The sequence below is a fragment of the Anolis carolinensis genome, chromosome 2 (assembly GCF_035594765.1).
Source record: "Anolis carolinensis isolate JA03-04 chromosome 2, rAnoCar3.1.pri, whole genome shotgun sequence".
Taxonomy (NCBI): Eukaryota; Metazoa; Chordata; class Lepidosauria; order Squamata; family Dactyloidae; genus Anolis; species Anolis carolinensis.
In genome coordinates this window covers 126295545-126317338 of record NC_085842.1, presented here as the reverse complement: position 1 = coordinate 126317338, position 21794 = coordinate 126295545, and the positions used below count along the sequence as shown (strand labels likewise).

Here is a 21794-nt window from a genome sequence, read left to right as displayed (position 1 = left end):
AGAATTTGAGATTTTAGGGCCAAGACCAGAGACCCAGAGATGATCCCTGATGACGCCATAGGGGCATACCACAGGGTGATGTTACCAGGGAGTTCCTAGTTGTTGGAGAATAGTCAGCCTTATGTCATGGCATTAAACATTAACATCTGAAGTTTGGCATATGCCATTAATTTTTAAAAATAACTACTAAATCTAATAGAGAACACATACACATTTTTCAAGGCACGGTTTCCCCTTGCTTCCAGCACCTGAGGAGAAAGCTCAGGCCATGACACATCACTGCTACTGTTCCGCATTCAACATATTTTCTTGGTTTGGTCAGGAGCATCTTGATCTTTATAATCTGGTAAGGTCAAGCATATCTGTGAAAAAGAAATTCCTGAAATCATAAGCGCCACTAATTATCCAAAATAGGATTTATTTATTCATTGGTTAAAGAGCTTATATAAAAATAATAATAAGATTCAATCTATACTCAGGAACAAAAAACCCTATTTATTTATGTATTTATTTAATTTATATTTTGCCCTTCTCCCAACATGGTATCTAAGGTGGCTTACAAAATTTTAGGACAAAATTCCATGTTTAAAACATAAGCACAGGATCTGAGATGAGATTCCTGGCCTGCCATAATCCCCTGCTCCACTAATTCTAACATTGGATTCATTTAAATGGCAGTACAATTAGACAACAGCCCTGATTAGTACTGACAAGGAATGCCAGCAGCTGTAGGCTAAATTTCCAAGGAACGAAATAGCAAACCACTGAGTGTTCCTCCCCTAATAGAAAAACCTATGAAATTCATGGGGTTGCCATAAGTCAACAGGTGATATGAATGCACACACAATTAGATAAGTGAAAGCCAAGCACCTATTCAGTCATTTGGAATCTATTTTGACATTTAACATATGAAGTGGGGAGTAAGCCTTATAACACTATTTGCCACTTCTGTCACTCTCCCTACATAGAAAATAGTTCTCTGCAGGGCTTCCTTTCCACAGACAGAATTTTCACTTAGTCAAAACCATGGTTTCCCATAAACATGTGGAGATCCTCCATGTGCAAAGGAGGCCCTTGCTTTGAGTATTGCTTTCTCTCATGTGGAGAATGATGACTAAGTGTGGTTTCTATATTTCCCTCATCATGTGTTTAAGTAAATCACCAATGCCTGAAAACAAGCTTAGAGTATAGACTTCAGTTCACCACCTTCCTCCCGCCTCAGGCTAGCTGTCATTGTTGACTGATAAAACTGTTTTCTTTGCCTCTCTCTTCCCTGATAATATCCTGGAGGACCAGTACCACTACAATGACAGGCACTTCCCTAGGCCCAGCTGTAAATTGTCAAACTCATTATTTAGGATAAATAAGTGCATAGTGTGGGGATGGAAGAGGCTATCTTGACTATGAGTTCCTGAACTGTTGCAGGGGCAGGGTTGCTAAGTAGCTGCAATTTTCTCAACTGACAAATGATACCATATCATAAAAGAGTAGCTTTAGCATTACTTCAAACATTTATATCACTATTAAAAAGCATACAGACCATGAGTTTAAAAAATATAATAAAAAAGAAATGTATAGCAGAGCAATTCAATGGGGTTGGGAGAAGGAAAGAAATCACAATAAATATAATGCCTGATTGATCTTGTGCTGAGAGGTAAGGTTGAGGAGGAACACTGTAAAAAATATGTAATCTCTCCTATCCTGAATTCATGTTAATGAATCTCAAAATTTCCTGATTCCTCCTCTAGAACATCCTCATTTTGTCATTGCCATCACTGGAGCACCAATGGCAAAGAGGAGCAAGGGTAGCCAAGTTGCTTCACACAAGTTGCTGCTCTCCATCCAGTCAGCCAATCTGGAATGCTCTCCGTATGATCTGGTTGTGGCTTAGGATGGTATAAGCAATGAAACACAAAATGCAATGTTTTTGTTTTTCTTTTTGTCTACGAATTGTTAATTCCTGTCCTCAGGCTTGTTTACATGGGCCAAAAAACCTGCTCTGCTAGCAGTCTTCACGGTGCACAGCAGCTTCCATCGAGAATCCTGTTTTATTAGTTTGTTTGGCTATACTCTGACTTTGCCCTGCTTTAGATGAAGTTGGAGGATACCCCAGTTTTTGTTTGATACTCAACAGAATCCCAGGACTAGTCCAGTTCAGCCTGATTTATTATTTAGATGGACACCACCACCATCACCCTTTCCCTTTACACAAAGGAGATGGCTCATGTGCTTGTCGCCACCACTTGTAGCTGGCCAAGTGCTTGACATCCACAGTCACATCTGCTGAAGTCAGAACAAGACATTCATGTTACCAGCAAAGAGAGGACATTAACCCATTCCTTCTTGCAGGTTACTAAAGTACCCAATTCTGACATCAGCTGAGGTGACCATAATGGCTAAGCATTCAGACGGTACTTTGTGGCTGAATAGAAGTGGTGGCAACAGAGAGAAGTGGCAGATATGGTCCTGGGCTGGCTGGACAACAGCACACACATGCCAGATCTCAGGCTGCTCCAGACCAGATTTACACCGGGTGCACCTTTCCAACCTCAGTGATTTCCTACTATCATCAGTTTCACAGGATCACTTGCCATTTGATTCATTTCCTTTACATCTGAAGCTGGAAAATCTAGCAAGTGGAATTCATCTATGTTGGGTGACTATTGCTGGACTCTCATCCACAAAGCATTAGACAGTAATTACAAACAAAAACTGCGGCAAAACATTTTTAGTTTCGTTTCCTGATGACACCATTACTGTCACAGTATATGCCGCTATAGACATGTAGCAATACTTAGAATGTATCATCTTTTTCTGGAAAATGCACATGATACAGACGTGATAAATACATAGTTGTGTTCAACCTGTTAAAATCTACTTGGTTCACCCAAAATTGTGGAGGAAACAAAACATTTCCAATAATGTGTTTTTACCAGTGATACATAAGAAAATCAAAGAATCCAGCTGCAGCCTTGGAATGATATCATTCATTAGTCTAATGCCAAGACCCAGCTATGTAGACAAAAAGCTTTTGAGGAAAACAAACAAGGGATAAAATGAAAGGTCTTTAATGTATCTGTGAGCACACTAAATTATCAGAGATATTTGAGCAACATTTCATCCTTTGTAATACTGTGCTTACAGTCCTTAGAGAAAACAGGTTATACATCTTTTGTAATGTGCAAGCAGGGTGGCACAGAACAGTTTGCCAAATGGATAATGCCATTAGTTGCAACAGTTCCTCTGGCTGCCAATCCATTTCCAGGCAGAATTCAAAGTGCTGTGATGCCCTACAAAAGCCCCATCTACACTTCCATATAATGCAATATATGGTCAGTGTAGACTCATACAGTGAATCTACACTGACCATATAATGCAGTTTCAAACTGCACTATATGGTAGTGTCGATTGTACCAAAGCCTGATACAGCTCTGATACAAACTATTTGAAGGACTACATCTCCATGTTCAAGCTTTAAGATCTTTGGAAAAGGACCTTCTGTACCAACTGCCTGCTCAAAGACATTTGGTGGAAACAAGGAAGACTCTCAGTGAAATCGCTCCTTAGGGAAGGAAGTGTGATTTCCAATAGGAACTGACTATGGTGGCCTTTTAGAAGTGTGCTGTGCTATCTTTATTTTTTTAATGGTTTTTAAATGGTTTAAATTCTCTTTAATATTTTTGAGCTCCTGTGATGTTCAAAAGCATCTATCTTCAAAAGCATCTATCTTCCTTCACTCAGCCTTCCTTATGGTCCAGCTCTCGCATCCATAGGTTACTATGGGGAAGACCATTGCTTGCACTATGCGGAACTTCATTGCCAGTGTGATGTCTCTGCTCTTTACTATTTTGTCAAGATTGGCCATTGCTCCCCTCCCAAGAAGAAAATGTCTTCTGATTTCCTGGCTACAGTCTACATCTGCAGTGATCTTCGTGCCGAGGAATATAAAGTCTGTCACTGCCTCCACGTTTTCTCCCTCTATTTGCCAGTGTAGTTGCCATGATCTTGGTTTTCTTGACGTTTAACTGCAACCCAGCTTTTGCACTTTCTTCTTTCACCTTGGTGATAAGGCTCCTCAGCTCTTCCTCACTTTCGGCCATCAGAGTGGTATCATCTGCATACCTAAGGTTGTTAATGTTTCTTCCAGCAATTTTAACTCCGGCCTTGGATTCCTCAAGCCCTGCATGTCGCATGATGTGTTCTGCGTACAAGTTGAATAGGGAGGGTGAAAGTATGCAGCCCTGCCGCACTCCTTTCCCAATCTTGAACCAGTCTGTTGTTCCGTGATCTGTTCTTACTGTGGCTACTTGGTCTTTATACAGATTTCTCAGGAGACAGACAAGGTGACTTGGTATCCCCATACCACCAGGAACATGCCATAGTTTATTATGATCTACACAGTCGAAGGCTTTAGAATAGTCAATAAAGCAGAAGTAGATGTTTTCTGAAACTCCCTAGCTTCCTCCATTATCCAGCGGATATTGGCAATTTGGTCTCTGGTTCCTCTGCCTTTTCTAAACCCAGCTTGGACATTTGGCAACTCTCGCTCCATGTATTGCTGGAGTCTTCTTTGCAGGATCTTGAGCGTTACCTTACTGGCATGGGAAATGAGTGCCACTGTACAGAAGTTTGAGCATTCTTTAGCGTTTCCCTTTTTTGGTATGGGGATATATTGCTCAGTGTGTTGTAATGTGTTGCTCTAACCTACACATGGATTGGTTTTAAAATGTCAAAAAGTAAATTGAACAATGAACCTGCTATGCATAAAATAATGTAACTAGAAATGTAGACACCGCCTACTAACACTGTGGTCCATTTACTGCTGTGGAACCCTGCTGACTTGGAAAATAAAGTAGAATAAGGATGTCATGCATGCCAGCAGGGTGCTGCCAACCCTATTGGATTTGGACTAGAAAAACTAGAAAAACTAGATGCAGTCAGAAACTGATGTAAGCTTTTACTGATAAACTTCCACTGACAGTTGGAATGGAACTGCAGCTATGGATGATCAGCCCTCCAAGATTAAGAAAGAAGAAACCTGATTTATACTGAGTCAGACAATTTTTTCTTGTCCAGTGGATTTTCTCCCAATTTATTTTTTAAAGTAAAAAATGTAGATATATTTTTCAGTCTTATTGCATTAGTTTGCCCCCGCACTGCCAATATGAGAGTTATTCATCAAAAACAGGTATCATAGAATCATAGAATCATAGAATAGTAGAGTTGGAAGAGACCTCATGGGCCATCCAGTCCAACCCCCTGCTAAGAAGCAGGAAATCGCATTCAAAGCACCCCCGACAGATGGTCATCCAGCCTCTGCTTAAAAGCCTCCAAAGAAGGAGCCTCCACCACAGCCCGGGGGAGAGAGTTCCACTGTCGAACAGCCCTCACAGTGAGGAAGTTCTTCCTGATGTTCAGGTGGAATCTCCTTTCCTGTAGTTTGAAGCCATTGTTCCATGTCCTAGTCTCCAGGGCAGCAGAAAACAAGCTTGCTGCCTCCTCCCTATGACTTCCCTTCACGTATTTGTACATGGCTATCATGTCTCCTCTCAGCCTTCTCTTCTGCAGGCTAAACATGCCCAGCTCTTTAAGCCTCTCCTCATAGGGCTTGTTCTCCAGACCCTTAATCATTTTAGTCGCCCTCCTCTGGATGCTTTCCAGCTTGTCAACATCTCCCTTCAACTGCGGTGCCCAAAATTGGACACAGTATTCCAGGTGTGGTCTGACCAAGGCAGAATAGAGAGGGAGCATGACTTCCCTGGATCTAGACGCTATACCCCTATTGATGCAGGCCAGAATCCCGTTGGCTTTTTAGCTGCCACATCACATTGTTGGCTCATGTTTAACTTCTTGTCCACGAGGACTCCAAGGTCTTTTTCGCACACACTGCTGTCAAGCCAGGCATCCCCCATTCTGTATCTTTGATTTCCATTTTTTCTGCCGAAGTGAAGTATATTGCATTTGTCCCTGTTGAACTTCATTTTGTTAGTTTCGGCCCATCTCTCTAGTCTGTTAAGATCGTTTTGAATTCTGCTCCTGTCTTCTGGAGTGTTAGCTATCCCTCCCAGTTTTGTGTCATCTGCAAACTTGATTATCGTGCCTTCTAACCCTTCGTCTAAGTCGTTAATAAAGATGTTGAACAGAACCGGGCCCAGGACAGAGCCCTGCGGCACTCCACTCATGACTTCTTTCCAAGATGAAGATGATGCATTGGTGAGCACCCTTTGGGTTCGTTCGCTTAGACAATTACAGATCTACCTAACCGTAGTTTTGTCTAGCCCACATTTTACTAGTTTGTTTGCCAGAAGGTCGTGGGGGACTTTGTCGAAGGCCTTACTGAAATCCAGGTACGCTACATCCACAGCATTCCCTGTATCGACCCAACTCGTAACTCTATCGAAAAAAGAGATCAGATTAGTCTGGCATGACTTGTTTTTGGTAAATCCGTGTTGACTATTAGCAATGACCGCATTTGTTTCTAAGTGTTCGCAGGCCACTTCCTTAATGATCTTTTCCAGAATCTTGCCTGGTATCGACGTGAGGCTGACCGGACGGTAATTGTTTGGGTTGTTCTTTTTTCCCTTCTTGAAGATAGGGACCACATTCGCCCTCCTCCAATCTGCTGGGACTTCTCCCGTTCTCCAAGAACTCTCGAAGATGATTGCCAGTGGTTCTGAAATAACTTCCGCTAGTTCCTTCAATACTCTTGGATGTAGCTGATCTGGCCCTGGGGACTTACATTCGTTTAGAGCGGCCAGGTGTTCCTGGACAACTTGTTTCCCTATTTGGGGTTGGATTTCCCCCAATCCTTCGTCCATTCCATGTTGCTGAGGTTGAAGATGGCTTTCTTTTTGTGAGAAGACCGAGGCAAAGAAGGCATTAAGCAGTTCTGCCTTTTCCCTATCCCCTGTCGCCATCACCCCATCTTCTCCTTGCAGTGGCCCTATCGCCTCCTTTTTCTTCCTTTTTCTACCAACGTAACCAAAAAAGCCTTTTTTGTTGTTTTTTATGTTCCTGGCGAGCCTGAGCTCATTTAGCGCTTTAGCCTTGCGAACCTTTTCCCTACAGGTGTTGGTTATATGTTTGAATTCTTCTTTGGTGATTTCTCCCCTTTTCCACTTCTTGTGCATGTCACTTTTGAGCTTTAGCTCAGTTAGAAGTTCTTTGGACATCCATTCTGGCTTCTTTGCACTTGTCTTATTTTTCTTCTTTGTTGGCACTGTTTGCATTTGCGCCTTGAGTATTTCACTTTTGAAAAACTCCCATCCATCCTTAACTCCCTTGTTTTTTAATATTGGTGTCCATGGAATGCCACTCAGTAATTCCTTCATTTTTTGGAAGCCAGCTCTCTTAAAGTCCAGAATGCGTGTTTGACTTGTCTTTGTTTCAGCATTCCTTTGTATTGCAAACTGCAAGAGCACATGGTCACTTGCCCCTAAGGATCCAACCACTTCAACTGTATCGATCAGGTCTTCCACATTTGTTAAGATTAGATCAAGAGTTGCTGATCCTCTTGTTGCCTCTTCTACCTTCTGGACCATAAAATTGTCTGCAAGGCAAGTGAGGAATTTGTTGGACTTTGTACTCTTGACTGAATTTGTTTTCCAGCAGATATCAGGATAATTGAAATCGCCCATGACTACTATATCTCTTCTTTGTGCCTGTTTGGTCAGCTGTTGACAGAAGGCTTCATCAAGTCCTTCATCCTGACTCGGAGGTCTGTAGCAGACACCCACAACAAGATCTTTTTGAGTCCCAGTTCCCTTGATTCTTATCCAGATGCTTTCAAACTGGTTTCCCGGATTACAGTCTTGCATTTCTTCTGCAACGTAACTGTTTTTGACATATAAAGCTACTCCCCCTCCTCTCCCCTTTGTTCTATTTCTGTGAAAGAGGTTATAGCCCTCAATGGCTAAGTTCCAGTGATGGGAGTCATCCCACCAGGTTTCAGTGATGCCTATGACGTCGTATGTGTGGTGCTGTGCTAAGAGTTGGAGTTCGTCTTGCTTATTTCCCATGCTCTGAGCATTGGTGTAAAGACATGTAAGCCCCTGTGACCTCCCCTCGAGCTGTTTATTTGGGATTATTGTGCTCTCTGTACTTGGTCCTTGTTGTGTTTGTGCTGCCCTCTGTTTAGTCTTTTGGCGGTTCCCTGTGGTCGTGGGTATTGACAGGGTCCCTTTTGTGCAAGACAGTATGTATGTCCCCTGAAGAGTGTTCCTGTTGAAGTGAATCATGTAGGTGTAAAGTGTTGTCCTCCTCCTCAACATCCCCAGTGCATTCATCAATGACAATCCATTGAGATACATCCGAGAGCCCATCACTTTCCCAAGGATGTTCCTGTTGCTCCTGGTCTACGATTGGGATGGAGCATTTGCATGATTACATAAGTGTGAATGTGGTGATGCACTGTCCCCATCAGGGCTATCCCCTGCGCATTGATCAAGGGTGGCCCACTGAGTGGTATCTAAGTAACTGTGGTCCTCCACAAGATGTGTTTCCTGATTGTATGTTAGTGGTGTAAGAATTTGGAATCTGTTGTGTAAATCCAGCTGAGCAGAAGAGTTCTGCGGAGGATGCTTGGTCCTGTGTCTCTTTCTATGGGTGACCTCCTTCCAAGCCTTTGAATTGATCTCCCCATAAAGTTCCTGATCATGGTGGTGTTGGTGTGATGCAGGCTGCAGATCTACAGTGTGTTATGGGCAGATTGCTAGAGATATACACAAGTAGGACCTATGTTGGGACAGTACTGAGAAAGGACAGAAGAGGAATCGATAATAGCCTCTGGTGTGCCATCCCAAACTAACACTTAAGAAGCCTACTTCAAAGCTTTTTATTACTTAATCTGTTTTTAAAACAAATTTTAAAACAAACCCAGATATTCATGTACTCAGGGTCACTCTGGCATGCATCTCAACTTTCAGGATTTTGGTTTCATGGCCTTGGAGCTTATTTGACAACAACAATAAGAGCTCATGAAACAATAAAACAACAGCAAGAAGGAGGAAAAATAAGCTGATATAAACTAACCAACAAGGCAAGGCATATTTTCATTTCATACCCTCAATCCCATAAGGAACAACCTTTTCTGAACCAAAGTGTCTCTGTCTTGATCTTCTTGATCTTCAGAGAAAGGGAGAGAGACAAGACCCCCTTATGATTTACCATGAAAATTGTGGATCAAAATCCTACACTTCAACTTTGGGCTGAGATGAACAGATTGTACACTACATAATTCTGTATCAAAGAAAGACCTTATAGGGGCACACATTTTTCACTATGTGAGTATGTATACAACATAAATATATTTTCCTTGTTTCGTATTTTTAATTTTTCTGAAAATGCAAACATTTTACACAGCAAGATCAATGTGTTGACTCTTCTTTTTTGTGTTCAATTTTCTTTTTATTTGCAGACTTCAAATTATTTAATGGCAAATTTAAGTGCTAGATCAAAGGTTTTTTTTGCCAAGAATAACAAACCAGTTTCTTGACTACAGAGTCAGTTTTCACTTGGTTGCATTGTTTCTTTGTGACCTGTATAAATTACAGCATCTTTATGCACTGCAACTGCTTCTAAGCTGCTGAACTGTATCTGAAAATGAAGCAATAATCATACAATATATTTGTTCATTTAAAACAAAAAGACTGTTGTACATTTCCTGGCTTTGGAAAGCAATGTTCTGTGTAATATGCTGCAATATGAAGCCAATCTTTATAGCTCTGTAAATGAACTGGATATTGTGTTATAATTATTACTGTGGAATGGGGAGTGATAATTCTATAAATGTTTCTCCCAATGCTGAAAACAGTATATAGCTATGAAAGCACAGGAGTTGAGCAAAACCAATTTACGTAAGAAATACCTTTCACATTGTTTCAGAAAATAGTCCCAAAACATGGAAAATCACAGAAAAGATGCAAAATCTCTCACAATTCTATCCAATTTAAGAGCTTTTAAAGGTTGCAGTTCAGTTTATCTTGTTTGATAATTAGGTTACAGTATCATATAAGGAATTTTTGGGACATTTTTAATTGATTTGTTGTCATAAGATGCTCAGATTTTCCACATGGCAGGGTTAAAAGTATCTTGAGGCTATTTTACAGATATTGGGATCAACTCATGCCAGAAGCTGGATATACATTTTGAATATCACCTCTTATCATAATGAGTATTATGATTGCAGGACGACCAAGTAATTCCAGGTGTTGAAACCTACATTTCAGGGGAAGGCAATGACACACTAGCTCTGAGTATCCCCCTCCTGAAAAAAAACCCTTGTTAATCATATGGGGTTTCCATAATTCAATAGGCAACCTAAAGGCACAAATAAATCATAATTGTTATCATTTCAATTTTTCCCCAAAAGATCTGGCAGTTTACAAATTAACACGATTACAATAGTTAAAAACATAAAAAGATCAGCATTAAAGTACAATTAAATTATTGCCAATATTAAAACAATTTATGACAAGGAGGAGTTCAGTTCTATAAGTCTTTTGGAATAGAGATGTATTTTCCTGGTGATGAAAGGACAAGGAGTGAGCCATTCAGGCTTCCCTAGGAAGGAAGTTCAGCAGCCGAGGAGTAAATACAGAGCAATCCTTGGCACCACCAGAACTATCTCTGAAGGTGGTGGGACTGGGAAAATTTAAAATGGCCACTTTGGAGGATCTCAGGAATAGATTTATGGTATGATCCATCCCTTATATATATCTGCTCCTCCCCACAAATAAGTCTATATATGTTTCTGTACCCCATGGCCTGGCAGATTATGAAGTCAGCATGCTTGGCATATTTAGTACAGATACTATTAATCCACTCTGTATCAAACTGGCCACCAGATTGATGAAAAACTTGATATTGTGGAAGTTGTACAACATGACTGAACCATGAATCCACATGTTCACATTTGCATTATTCATATGATTTCCACCAAATGTAAATCTTATCAAGTAAATTCAGACTAATAAACCTTTGGTAGTCATGTTTTCAAATAAAACTTCTATAGAATCACCACTTCCTCATTGAGTAACTGACTGTTCTGCTTCAATGAGCTCTTGTAACATTTTTATCTTGCTTAAGGCTAATCAGGGAAAGTGAATAAATCTTAGAAATTACTTTATAGGACATTTAGTGCCCATTTAACAGTGCTTTAAGGGGCTGGCAATGAAGTTAACAGCATTCTGTGTTGCTTAAATGTTCGCAATTAAGAAATGATGCATTTATGGCAAGTTTTAAATTGACATCCAACAATAGCACAATAAATTCACTGAACACAGTGCCATGCAGAAAAGATAAATAGCCCCCCGCCCAATTGTTGCAAAGAGAGTTTCCTACAGGACTCCCCTCTCCAAAATCAAGAATATTTTATTTCTGAATTATCAACCCTTAAGTGTATTGGTGTCTAAATGGCATTGCATACTCAGCAGATCCACAACCCAGGTAAGCCAAGAAATACATATAATAGTTGAGTATTTTTGTGGGGGGTGGGGTGGCAGATACACATAAGATATTAATGACAAATTTTGTGGCACAATGGGATACACTGTAGTATAGAAAGTACAACGACAATGCTTTATTCAAGAGCCAAAAAGAATCCTACTCATCAGGAAAGAAAACCCTCCTAATTATTCTTCTTGAAGTTTTCTCCAAATTCAATATTGGGAGAGAGCAGTGTGGCAGAGAAAATGTTAAACCCCTCATTCCGTTTCACTATTATACACAGTCCCTCCTGAAATTTATATTTTTCCAGGAGGAAAGGGCCCTTGGTGATGAATTGTACAAGTCTGCATGTAATGGTTATCAAATTCAGTTCGCAGGTTGTCTGGTACTGCTTTGAGGGCCATTTGTTTCATGGTCCATACCACTATACTGCTCTGAACATGTCAGCCCTCATCATATGATTGGATGATAAACGGGGTTATCTGAATAGGAATATGGAAACCAACAGGAAACATCTTGGACAGGGGTCCCCAAGCTAAGATGATGCACTCCAAGGTCATTTACTCAGCCCTCACCCTTTACTTTAGATTTAGGGTCTCCAAAAGTCTGAAATGACTTGAAGGCACACAACAACAACAACAATCTGAATTCACTGGACTCTCTCATCAGTCAATAGCAGGCTCACACTTCCCACTGAAAGACTGGTACGTTTATGTTGGTTAAATTGTTCTTCATTTTTTATATTGTATTGTTCTTTTATATTTTTTGCACTACAGATAAGATATGTGCAGTTTAAAAAAGTTAAGTACCAATAGACAAATCTGAAGTCATTTGGGCATAATTTCTCTTCCACTCTTCAAATATGAACCCATCTTGTGGACCACTAAAACTATTATCAGAATGGAATATTCTAATGCACCAGTAACATCTAGGTAAATTCTAATGCAGTCATTTGTTCAATATTTGCAGTTTTGACTTTTGTGGATTTGCTTATCCAGGGATTCAATTTAAAATGTTATCTCTAGAAAGCTCTAGGTCCTCCAATGCAACTCTATGGTCTACTACTGTCAGTCATGCTCGATGATCTAAAGATTTCTAGAAACAGCACCTCTCTGGAAATCTCTATGATCTCCTATGCAATTCTATGATCAGCCTCCAGCAGAAGTTGGCCATAGAGTTATTCTGGAAGACCCAGAAATCCCAAGAAAATTGTTCTCTTGGAAAGGAAAACAGCAATTTTCTTTATTCATTGTTTTTCATTGTCATTTAACCTTTTCCCTAATCCTGAATATGGAGGCCTGACTCTACCATATCTTCATGGTGGGGACAGCTGCATTTACACAACAGATTTGAAATTCTTACATCATTAACATACAAGACCCCCAAGTCAGGATGAAGGACTTGATGAAGCCTTTTGTCAACAGCTGACCAAACAGGCACAAAGAAGAGATGTAGTAGTCATGGGAGATTTCAACTATCCTGATATCTGCTGGAAAACAAACTCAGCCAAAAGCAGAAAGTCCAACAAATTCCTCACTTGCATTGCAGACAATTTTATGGTCCAGAAGGTAGAAGAGGCAACAAGGGGATCAGCAACTCTTGATCTAATCTTAACAAATGTGGAAGACCTGATCAATACAGTCGAAGTGGTCGGATCCCTAGGGGCAAGTGACCATGTGCTCCTGCAGTTTGCGATACAAAGGAAGACCGAAACGAAAAAAAGTCAAACCTGCATTCTGGACTTTAAGAGAGCTGACTTCCAAAAAATGAAGGAAATACTGAGCAGCATTCCATGGATGCCAATATTAAAAAACAAGGGAGTTAAGGATGGATGGGAGTTTTTCAAAAGTGAAATACTCAAGGCACAAATGCAAACAGTGCCAACAAAGAAAAAAAAATATGACAGGTGCTAAGAAGCCAGAATGGATGTCCAAAGAACTTCTAACCGGGCTAAGATTCAAAAGAGACATGCACAAGAAGTGGAAAAGGGGAGAAATCACCAAAGAAGAATTCAAACGTATAGCCAACTCCTGTAGGAAAAAGATTCACAAGGCTAAAGCGCAAAATGAGCTCAGGTTTGCCAGGGATATTAAAAACAACAAAAAGGGCTTTTTTGCTTACTTTGGTAGAAAAGGGAAGAAAAGGGAGAAACACTTAGAAACAAATGCAGTCATTGCTAATAGTCAACACGGATTTACCAAAAACAAGTCATGCCAGACTAATCTGATCTCTTTTTTTGATAGAGTTACGAGTTAGGTCGATACAGGGAATGCCTAGATTTCAGTAAGGCCTTCAACAAAGTCCCTCACAACCTTCTGGCAAACAAACTAGTAAAATGTGGGCTAGACAAAACTACGGTTAGGTGGATCTGTAATTGGCTAAGCAAATGAACCCAAAGGGTGCTCACCAATGCGTCGTCTTCATCTTGGAAAGAAATCACGAGTGGAGTGCCACAGGGTTCCGTCCTGGGCTCGGTTCTGTTTAACATCTTTATTAACGACTTAGACGAAGGGTTAGAAGGCACAATCATCAAGTTTGCAGATGATACTAAACTGGGAGAGATAGCCAACACTCCAGAAGAAAGGAGCAGAATTCAAAACGATCTTAACAGACTAGAGAGATGGGCCGAAACTAACAAAATGAAGTTCAACAAGGACAAATGCAAAATATTTCACTTTGGCAGAAAAAATGGAAATCAAAGATACAGAATGGGGGACGCCTGGCTAGATAGCAGTACATGTGACAACTTGTGGACAACAAGTTAAACATGAGCCAACAATGTGATGCGGCTGCTAAGAAAGCCAACGGGATTTTGGCCTGCATCAATAGGGGTATAGCATCTAGATCCAGGGAAGTCATGCTCCCCCTCTACTCTGCCTTGGTCAGACCACACCTGGAATACTGTGTCCAATTCTGGGCACCGCAGTTGAAGGGAGATGTTGACAAGCTGGAAATCGTCCAGAGGAGGGCAACTAAAAGGATCAAAGGTCTGGAGAACAAGCCCTATGAGGAGCAGCTTAAAGAACTGGGCATGTTTAGCCTGCAGAAGAGAAGGCTGAGAGGAGACATGATAGCCATGTATAAATATGTGAGGGGAAGCCACAGGGAGGAGGGAGCAAGCTTGTTTTCTGCTGCCCTGCAGACTAGGGCGTGGAACAATGGCTTCAAACTACAGGAAAGGAGATTCCACCTGAACATTAGGAAGAACTTCCTCACTGTGAGGGCTGTTCGGCAGTGGAACTCTCTCCCCCGGGCTGTGGTGGAGGCTCCTTCTTTGGAGGCTTTTAAACAGAGGCTGGATGGCCATCTGTCGGGGGTGCTTTGAATGCGATTTCCTGTTTCTTGGCAGGGGGTTGGACTAGATGGCCCATGAGGTCTCTTCCAACTCTACTATTTTATGATTCTATGATTCTATGATCCCTTTTGAGCCTTGCCTAATCCTTACTCCAAGGATGTATGTGTGCACACATGCACAGAACCAAGTTTCTATTGCTTCATGTTTTGAAAAAGAAGAGGAAAAGGCTGAATGAGTTTTTTGGATGGAAAAGAAAAAAGAAAGAAGTAGTAGAAATTCTTACCAGCTAAGAAAATCCACCAAGCCAATTTGTTTTTAACCGCACACTGATGTGGAAATAGTTGAGACCAACCTCTACATTTAACATGCTAAATCATGACTAATTCAATTTTCTCCCCTAGAATAAACACTTTAATAATCCCCATGTGACACTAAAGTGTTATGTGTCACATCACATTGTATTTATTGAATTAACCTTTACCAGACATTTATATTCAGTACTATGGGGAACTTTTCAAGAAATCATTTAGCAAAATGAAACGAAATGGGCGAATGGCAAAAGATAGCACTGATCCTAAGTACTCTGCAATTGAAACTGAAAGATAAATGCACTTCATGACACAATTGCATCTCCTTTCCTGTATCAATAGGCAATACATAAATGGTTTGGTATTAAGGACTAAAAGCTGCATATTTCTGAGAGACTCGGCACATTTTTCATTGACGTCTCCCTGCAACAATAGCTCTTTCACAGCTAAGTCAGAGCTCCTTTTATCTCTCTCACAATGATTCCCACCTATAGTTTCAGTTTATAAAATAAACTGGAGCGTGTGAGAGAAATCAACATCCCACACCTCAATTTTTTAAAATCAGATTCACCCAAAAATGATCCAGATTGATGATTCAAGCAAATTGAATTACCAACATACTGTCCCAGCTGTTCTGATTTCACAAGGCTTATCTTTAAAATGCTCTATTCACTGCTTATCTTCTTTTTTAAATAGTTTTTATTGAATTTAAAAATTTTCATACAATAATTACTTTTATCACATAGCAGATATATAATGTATCATACAATACTTGCTTTATTCTTTTATATCTACTGTTTATCACTTCTGGGTGAGCCACAATGGCGGCAGGTCGTGTTTGCTGAGTGCTCCCAGCGAACAAATGCCAAAACGATCACATAGAGCAGTTGCTCCCCTCTTCTTGTGGATCGAGGTGAGAAGGGACGCAAGGCCCCAAAGCACCCCCATAGATTCGAACCTCGAGAGGATCCAAGGTGTACGGGTACGGGAGAAGTGCGGGATCGCAGATCGTAGAAGTGGCAGCGGGTCAAAAGACCCATACTAACTGCTTGCCAGCTCACAATTTTAAAAGAAGAAGAGACACTTAAGAAGCCAAGCAGCAAAGTAAGAACAACTCTTTCCCCTTTAATCTACCCCGGGCTCTGGGGAGTTTTGGAAGGAATAAAGCAGGATCCTAAAGCAGAGACTAATATTATCGGAAAGGGGTTCACAACCTTTTTAGGAAGTTTAATTATTTGGAAATATAAGGTATATTCACCTATCTCATCTCCTTTACCAATTAACATAAAGAGAATTATTTGTGGCTGTATTCGGAACATTCTAAACTTGGATAAGAACTTACTTTAATGGTGGATGACCTTGAGCAGAGACCTGTTATATCCTCCATCTCTTTAAATATTTTATACCAAAATTTCCTTACATATTTACAATGCCACCACATATGTATATATGTTCCCACTTCCTGACAGCCTCTCCAGCAATTTTTTTGGATTGTTTTTATTAATATTTGACATTTTAATGGCATTAAATACCATTTCCAAATTATCTTATAATAATTTTCTTTGACTCTTATTGATAAATTTTTCAAATGCCCTTGTTTCCACAATTGCGACCATTCCATTTCATTTATTTTCATCTCTAACTCCTCCTCCCATATTTCCTTAAGAGTGGTATTTTTTCTCTCTCCTTCTTTTATTCCACCCAATATCCTATAGATTCTACCAGTTACACCTTTCAATTTTTTATAGTCATCTGCATCCCTTCCATTTTGTATTATTTGTTCAAATTGGTTAGGTTCCTTCCCCTCTTTATTATTTTTTACCCAATTCTTATACCATTGCTCTAGCTGAATACCATGGAACCATGTCAATTTTATTTTCCCAAATTCCTCCATTATCTTTTCCTTCTTCATACCACTCAGTCCAGTCTCCTATTTTGTCTAGGTTTTTTCCCCCTTAATACTTTATCCATTATATTTTTTAATTTTTTTGGGAACTTCCTTTCCATTATAACTGGAATTATTCTTGAACCCTCCAGTATTAATTTTTTCTTATATTTAATCCATATGTCTAATACATTCTTTAACATTGGGTTTCCAACTTCCCTAATTTCTTTTCTTGTGAAATCCTTAAAAATACATGTTCCGTATTTCGTCCTCTATTTTTTCGGAATCTATTTTTAACCATTCTATATTGTCCTTGTTTATCTTGCTTATTTTCTTCAGTCTTGTTGTTGTTCCTTACAAATGAAGAAGGAAGTTATGAAGGAAGGTGAGAAAAGAACACAGGTCCTTCTACATCCCTGCAGTTTTGTATCTGAACACTGAAGCTGAGTCACAGGAGTGAAAGGGATATTTACTTTGCTCTAAATGCTTTCCACTGAGGTGAGCATAGTTCGACAAACATACAGTGAAAAGCAAAACTGCCAACAGAATTTTGAGACTCTAAAATGGCAGGGGGCAGATGGAGGATCAAACCTGACATGCTTTCACAGTATTGGCTGAATCACAAGCTGTTCTCCCTGAACATTCCCGGGAGAATTATCACACTTTCTCCTTTGTGTGCAGGTCTGTTGGTGTAGCTGTCAACACTCCAATGAGACATCTCTCTTTTACCATTGACAACTGCCTGCTGTTAAATAAGTTTTTAATTAAATGTTCACAGTTGCGTAATATTGTTGTATTTACACTTATGGTATCTGATCAGATTTATCATCTTTGGGGAAATGTAACTCTTTCTTATACCGTGTGTATTTAGGGGAAAGTGGGTTATCTGAAGTGAAAATCTTTTATCACTACTAATGCACACAACAGGACAATGACACATATACATTGACATATTAACAGATCTTCTTCATCAAAGCTACATTAGCCTAGACACATTTTCTCTGGTGTTCACCTGTGGAATATTGCACCGTCAGTCACCATTTTCATAAAACAGGATCTTGGCAACCACAAGATGATCTTCTAAATTTAATTGACTTGAAGTGATTCCATCAGTCCTGACAGCATAACTGAAAAGGCAACTGATATTGCTGTTCAAAAAACAAACAAATCATGCTGAATTTTAACATGTAATTAAATCTGTGTTTGCCATACTTTCCAAGCTTATGGTGTTAGTGGGAGAGAGGCATTGTAGTTCACTGGTGAAACACCATTTGCATGCAGAAGGATTCAAGTTCATCTTTCTCTTCTCTGGGTTAAAGCTGTTAGACCACAAAGACTCTGGAGAGATGTTGCCAATTACTAAACTAGTTAGCCACAGATCTTCATAGGAAGATCCTTCCATACTGATGTTTCCAACATGGTGCAGAGTTCCCCTGCCCTGCTAAGGATTCTAGGTTATACTCAAGAGTAGCGTGATTATTATTTATTTCTCCAGATGTTGTTGAACAGGAACTCAAGGACTGCTCACTGTTGGATACACTTCTGAAAAGCTATATATTTCCCCTACTTGTTCTGGAGTGAGAGTCACCAATGTTTTGGTGCTTGCATGCAAATCAGGAGAGAATACTTCTAGAGCATGGCCATACAGCCATACAACAACCCCAAATCTAAAATGTTGGGAAAAAAATCATGAGGCAGAGCAGCAAATGGTGGTCACCTCCATCAAGATGCATAATCCACAAAAATACCAAATTATTATGGCAGAAAAGGCAAAGAATCAACAAATACCCCATCCTAAGCACTAACATTTGTTAGTTTGTAAACTATTGCAAAACACCTCTGTTCTTTTACTTGCAACAAGCTAGCATGTAACTCCTCTGGAAATTATCAGTGCTCTGCAGTTTTTTGGCACCTAAATCAGCTGCCTCGGGCAACTGTCTCTGCTGTGGAAATTTATTCATCATTCAAAAATGAGAGAGCTGAGTCTCACAGGAGGCATTGGGTTCTAAAGGACACACAATTGCATCCAGACCAATAATAAAGAGATGGGCTATTTATACATTGGGTGAACTAGGAAAATAGGCTTATCTTCATTAACTGATAATATGTAAGAGTGCAAAACTGGAACCCTTTCACACTGTACATATTATGATTCCATGTTAACAGTTCTGAGAACATCTTATGGAATTCCAGAATATGTAGTTTAGGGAAGGGTATTTCTCAGGCAGAAAGTTCTAGTTCTTTACTAAGCTACAAGTTCTGGGATTTTATGGGATGCAGCCATGGCAGTTCAAATGGCTGCATCCTATAAAATCCCAGAACTTGTGTAAAATCCCTCTTTAGACAAGGGACCTCATCACATTGAGGTCAAAATTGTGGGCAATAACAGGATCATGGGAAATCCCGCAGGGAGTATGGGGAACCTGTTGCCCTGCATTGCCCCTTAAGTATTCCTGGGGAGTGGGAGGAAGCATACCCCCCCCCCCCCGAGTTTCCCCATTCTTCCCAATGAGAACATGGGAAGCCTCTTGCAACACTTTCACCACAATTCAGGGACGGAGTCCTGCTGGAAGTAGGTTTACATTATCTGATAGGATCTATAGAGCTCTGTCACTGAACTGAGGGAGAAAAGTATGAGGACACACAATTTAGCCCATGTGGTGAGTTGCAAGTCAGGAGATGTTCTGAAGTTTACAGGAAACTAGGGATCAGGCATCCTCAAACTGTGGCCCTCCAGCTGTTTGGGCATCCAACTCCCAGAAGCCCTAGCCAGCTTGTTCAATGATCAGGAATTTTGGGAGTTCAAAATCCAAAAACAGCTAGAGGAGGGCTGCAGTTTGAGGATGCCTGCTGTGGACTGTCTGTGAGCTTTGTGACAGACTGGACAGCTGGACAGGGTTCCATCTGGCTTCCTGGTGTAAGGGTTGTTTGACAGTGGGATATGTTGACTTGGAGAATGGTGGAGTCTACTTCTCAGATAGCTATTTATTAGAAGGCCATCTGTCAGGATGCTTTGATTGTGTGTCAATGCTCTCCTGTGCATGGTAGGGGTTGGACTGGATGGCCCTTGTGGTCTCTTCCAATTCTGTGATTCTATGGTTCTAAGACAATTGCATTTAGATTTATTGTATGAAAGGTTAGGTGTCTTATTCTTCTTCATTCACTCAGTTGTTTCCAACTCTTTGTGACCTCATGGACCAGTCCACGCCAGAGCTCCCTGTCGGGCGTCGCCGCCCACAGTTCCTTCAAGTTCATGCCAGTCACTTCAAGGATATCATGCATCCATCTTGCCCTTGGTCGGCCTCTCTTCCTTTTTCCTTCTATTTTCCCCAGCATCATGATCTTTTCCAAGCTTTCCTGTCTTCTCATTATGTGGCCAAAATACTTCATCTTTGCCTCCAATATCCTTCCCTCCAGTGAGCAGTTGGGCATTATTTCCTGGAGGATGGACTGGTTGGATCTTCTTGTGGTCCAAGGGACTCTCAGGATTTTCCTCCAGCACCAAAGTTTGAAGGCATCTATCTTCCTTCGCTCAGCCTTCCTCATGGTCCAGCTCTCACATCCATAGGTTACTATGGGGAATACCATTGCTTTCACTATGCAGACCTTCATTGTCAGTGTGATGTCTCTGCTTTCCACTATTTTATTGAGGTTGGCCATTGCTTTCCTCCCAAGAAGTAAATGTCTTCTGATTTCCTGGCTGTAGTCTGCATAAAGTCTGTCACTGCCTCCACATTTTCTCCCTCTATCTGCCAGTTATCAATCTGTCTGGTTGCCATAATTTTGGTTTTCTTGATGTTTAACTGCAGCCCAGCTTTTGCACTTTCTTCTTTCACCTTGGCAATAAGGCTCCTCAGGTCCTCCTCACTTTCAGCCATCAGAGTAGTATCATCTGCATACCTAAGGTTATTAATGTTTCTTCCAGAAATTTTAACTCCAGCCTTGGATTCGTCAAGCCCCGCATGTCGCATAATATGTTCTGTGTACAAGTTGAATAGGTAGCGTGAAAGTATACAGCCCTGCCACACTCCTTTCCCAATCTTGAACCAGTCTGTTGTTCCATGATTTGTTCTTACTGTGGCTACTTGGTCTTTATACAGATTTCTCAGGGGACAGACAAGGTGGTATCCCCATACCACCAAGAACATGCCATAGTTTATTATGATCCACACAGTCGAAGGCTTTAGAATAGTCAATAAAGCAGAAGTAGATGTTTTTCTGAAACTCCCTGGCTTCCTCCATTATCCAGCAGATATTGGCAATTTGGTCTCTGGTTCCTCTGCCTTTTCTAAACCCAGCTTGGACATTTGGCAACTCTCGCTCCATGTATTGCTGGAGTCTTCCTTGCAGGACCTTGAGTGTTACCTTACTGGCATGGGAAATAAGTGCCACTGTACGGAAGTTTGAGCATTCTTTAGCGTTTCCCTTTTTTGGTATGGGGATATAAATTGATTTTTTCCAATCTGATGGCCATTCTTGTGTTTTCCATATTTGCTGGCATATGGCATGCATCACCTTGACAGCATCATATTTCAAGATTGTAAATAACAATAATAATAATAATAATAATAATAATAATAATAATAATAATAATTTTATTTTTATACCCTGCCCCATCTCCCCGAAGAGACTCGGGGTGGCTTACATGGGGCCAAGCCCGAACATCAACAATATAAAAACAAAGCAATAAAATAAATGAATCAACAACATCAATAAAACAATAAAACAAGTCATAAAATCACATACAAACATAATGATAAAATCTAGGGTTGGCTCCAAAATATACTGGGATCAGCTGGGATTCTCCTGCTGCTTTGTTATTAGCAATGCTTCTTAAGGCCCATTCAACCTCATTCCTCAG

General features: G+C 40.5%; 1 long non-coding RNA gene across 2 annotated transcripts in view; it reads right to left on the bottom strand.

Annotated features, from left to right (window-relative positions):
- LOC134296220 (uncharacterized) overlaps positions 1 to 21794 on the bottom strand; it is a 59570-nt gene that overhangs the window by 1749 nt on the left and 36027 nt on the right. The window contains exon 3 of one of the 2 annotated variants that reach the window (XR_010002836.1): positions 211 to 362. This is a non-coding gene — a long non-coding RNA (uncharacterized LOC134296220). The remainder of the gene's footprint in view (positions 1 to 210; positions 363 to 21794) is intronic. The other variant, XR_010002835.1, reaches the window with a different exon arrangement.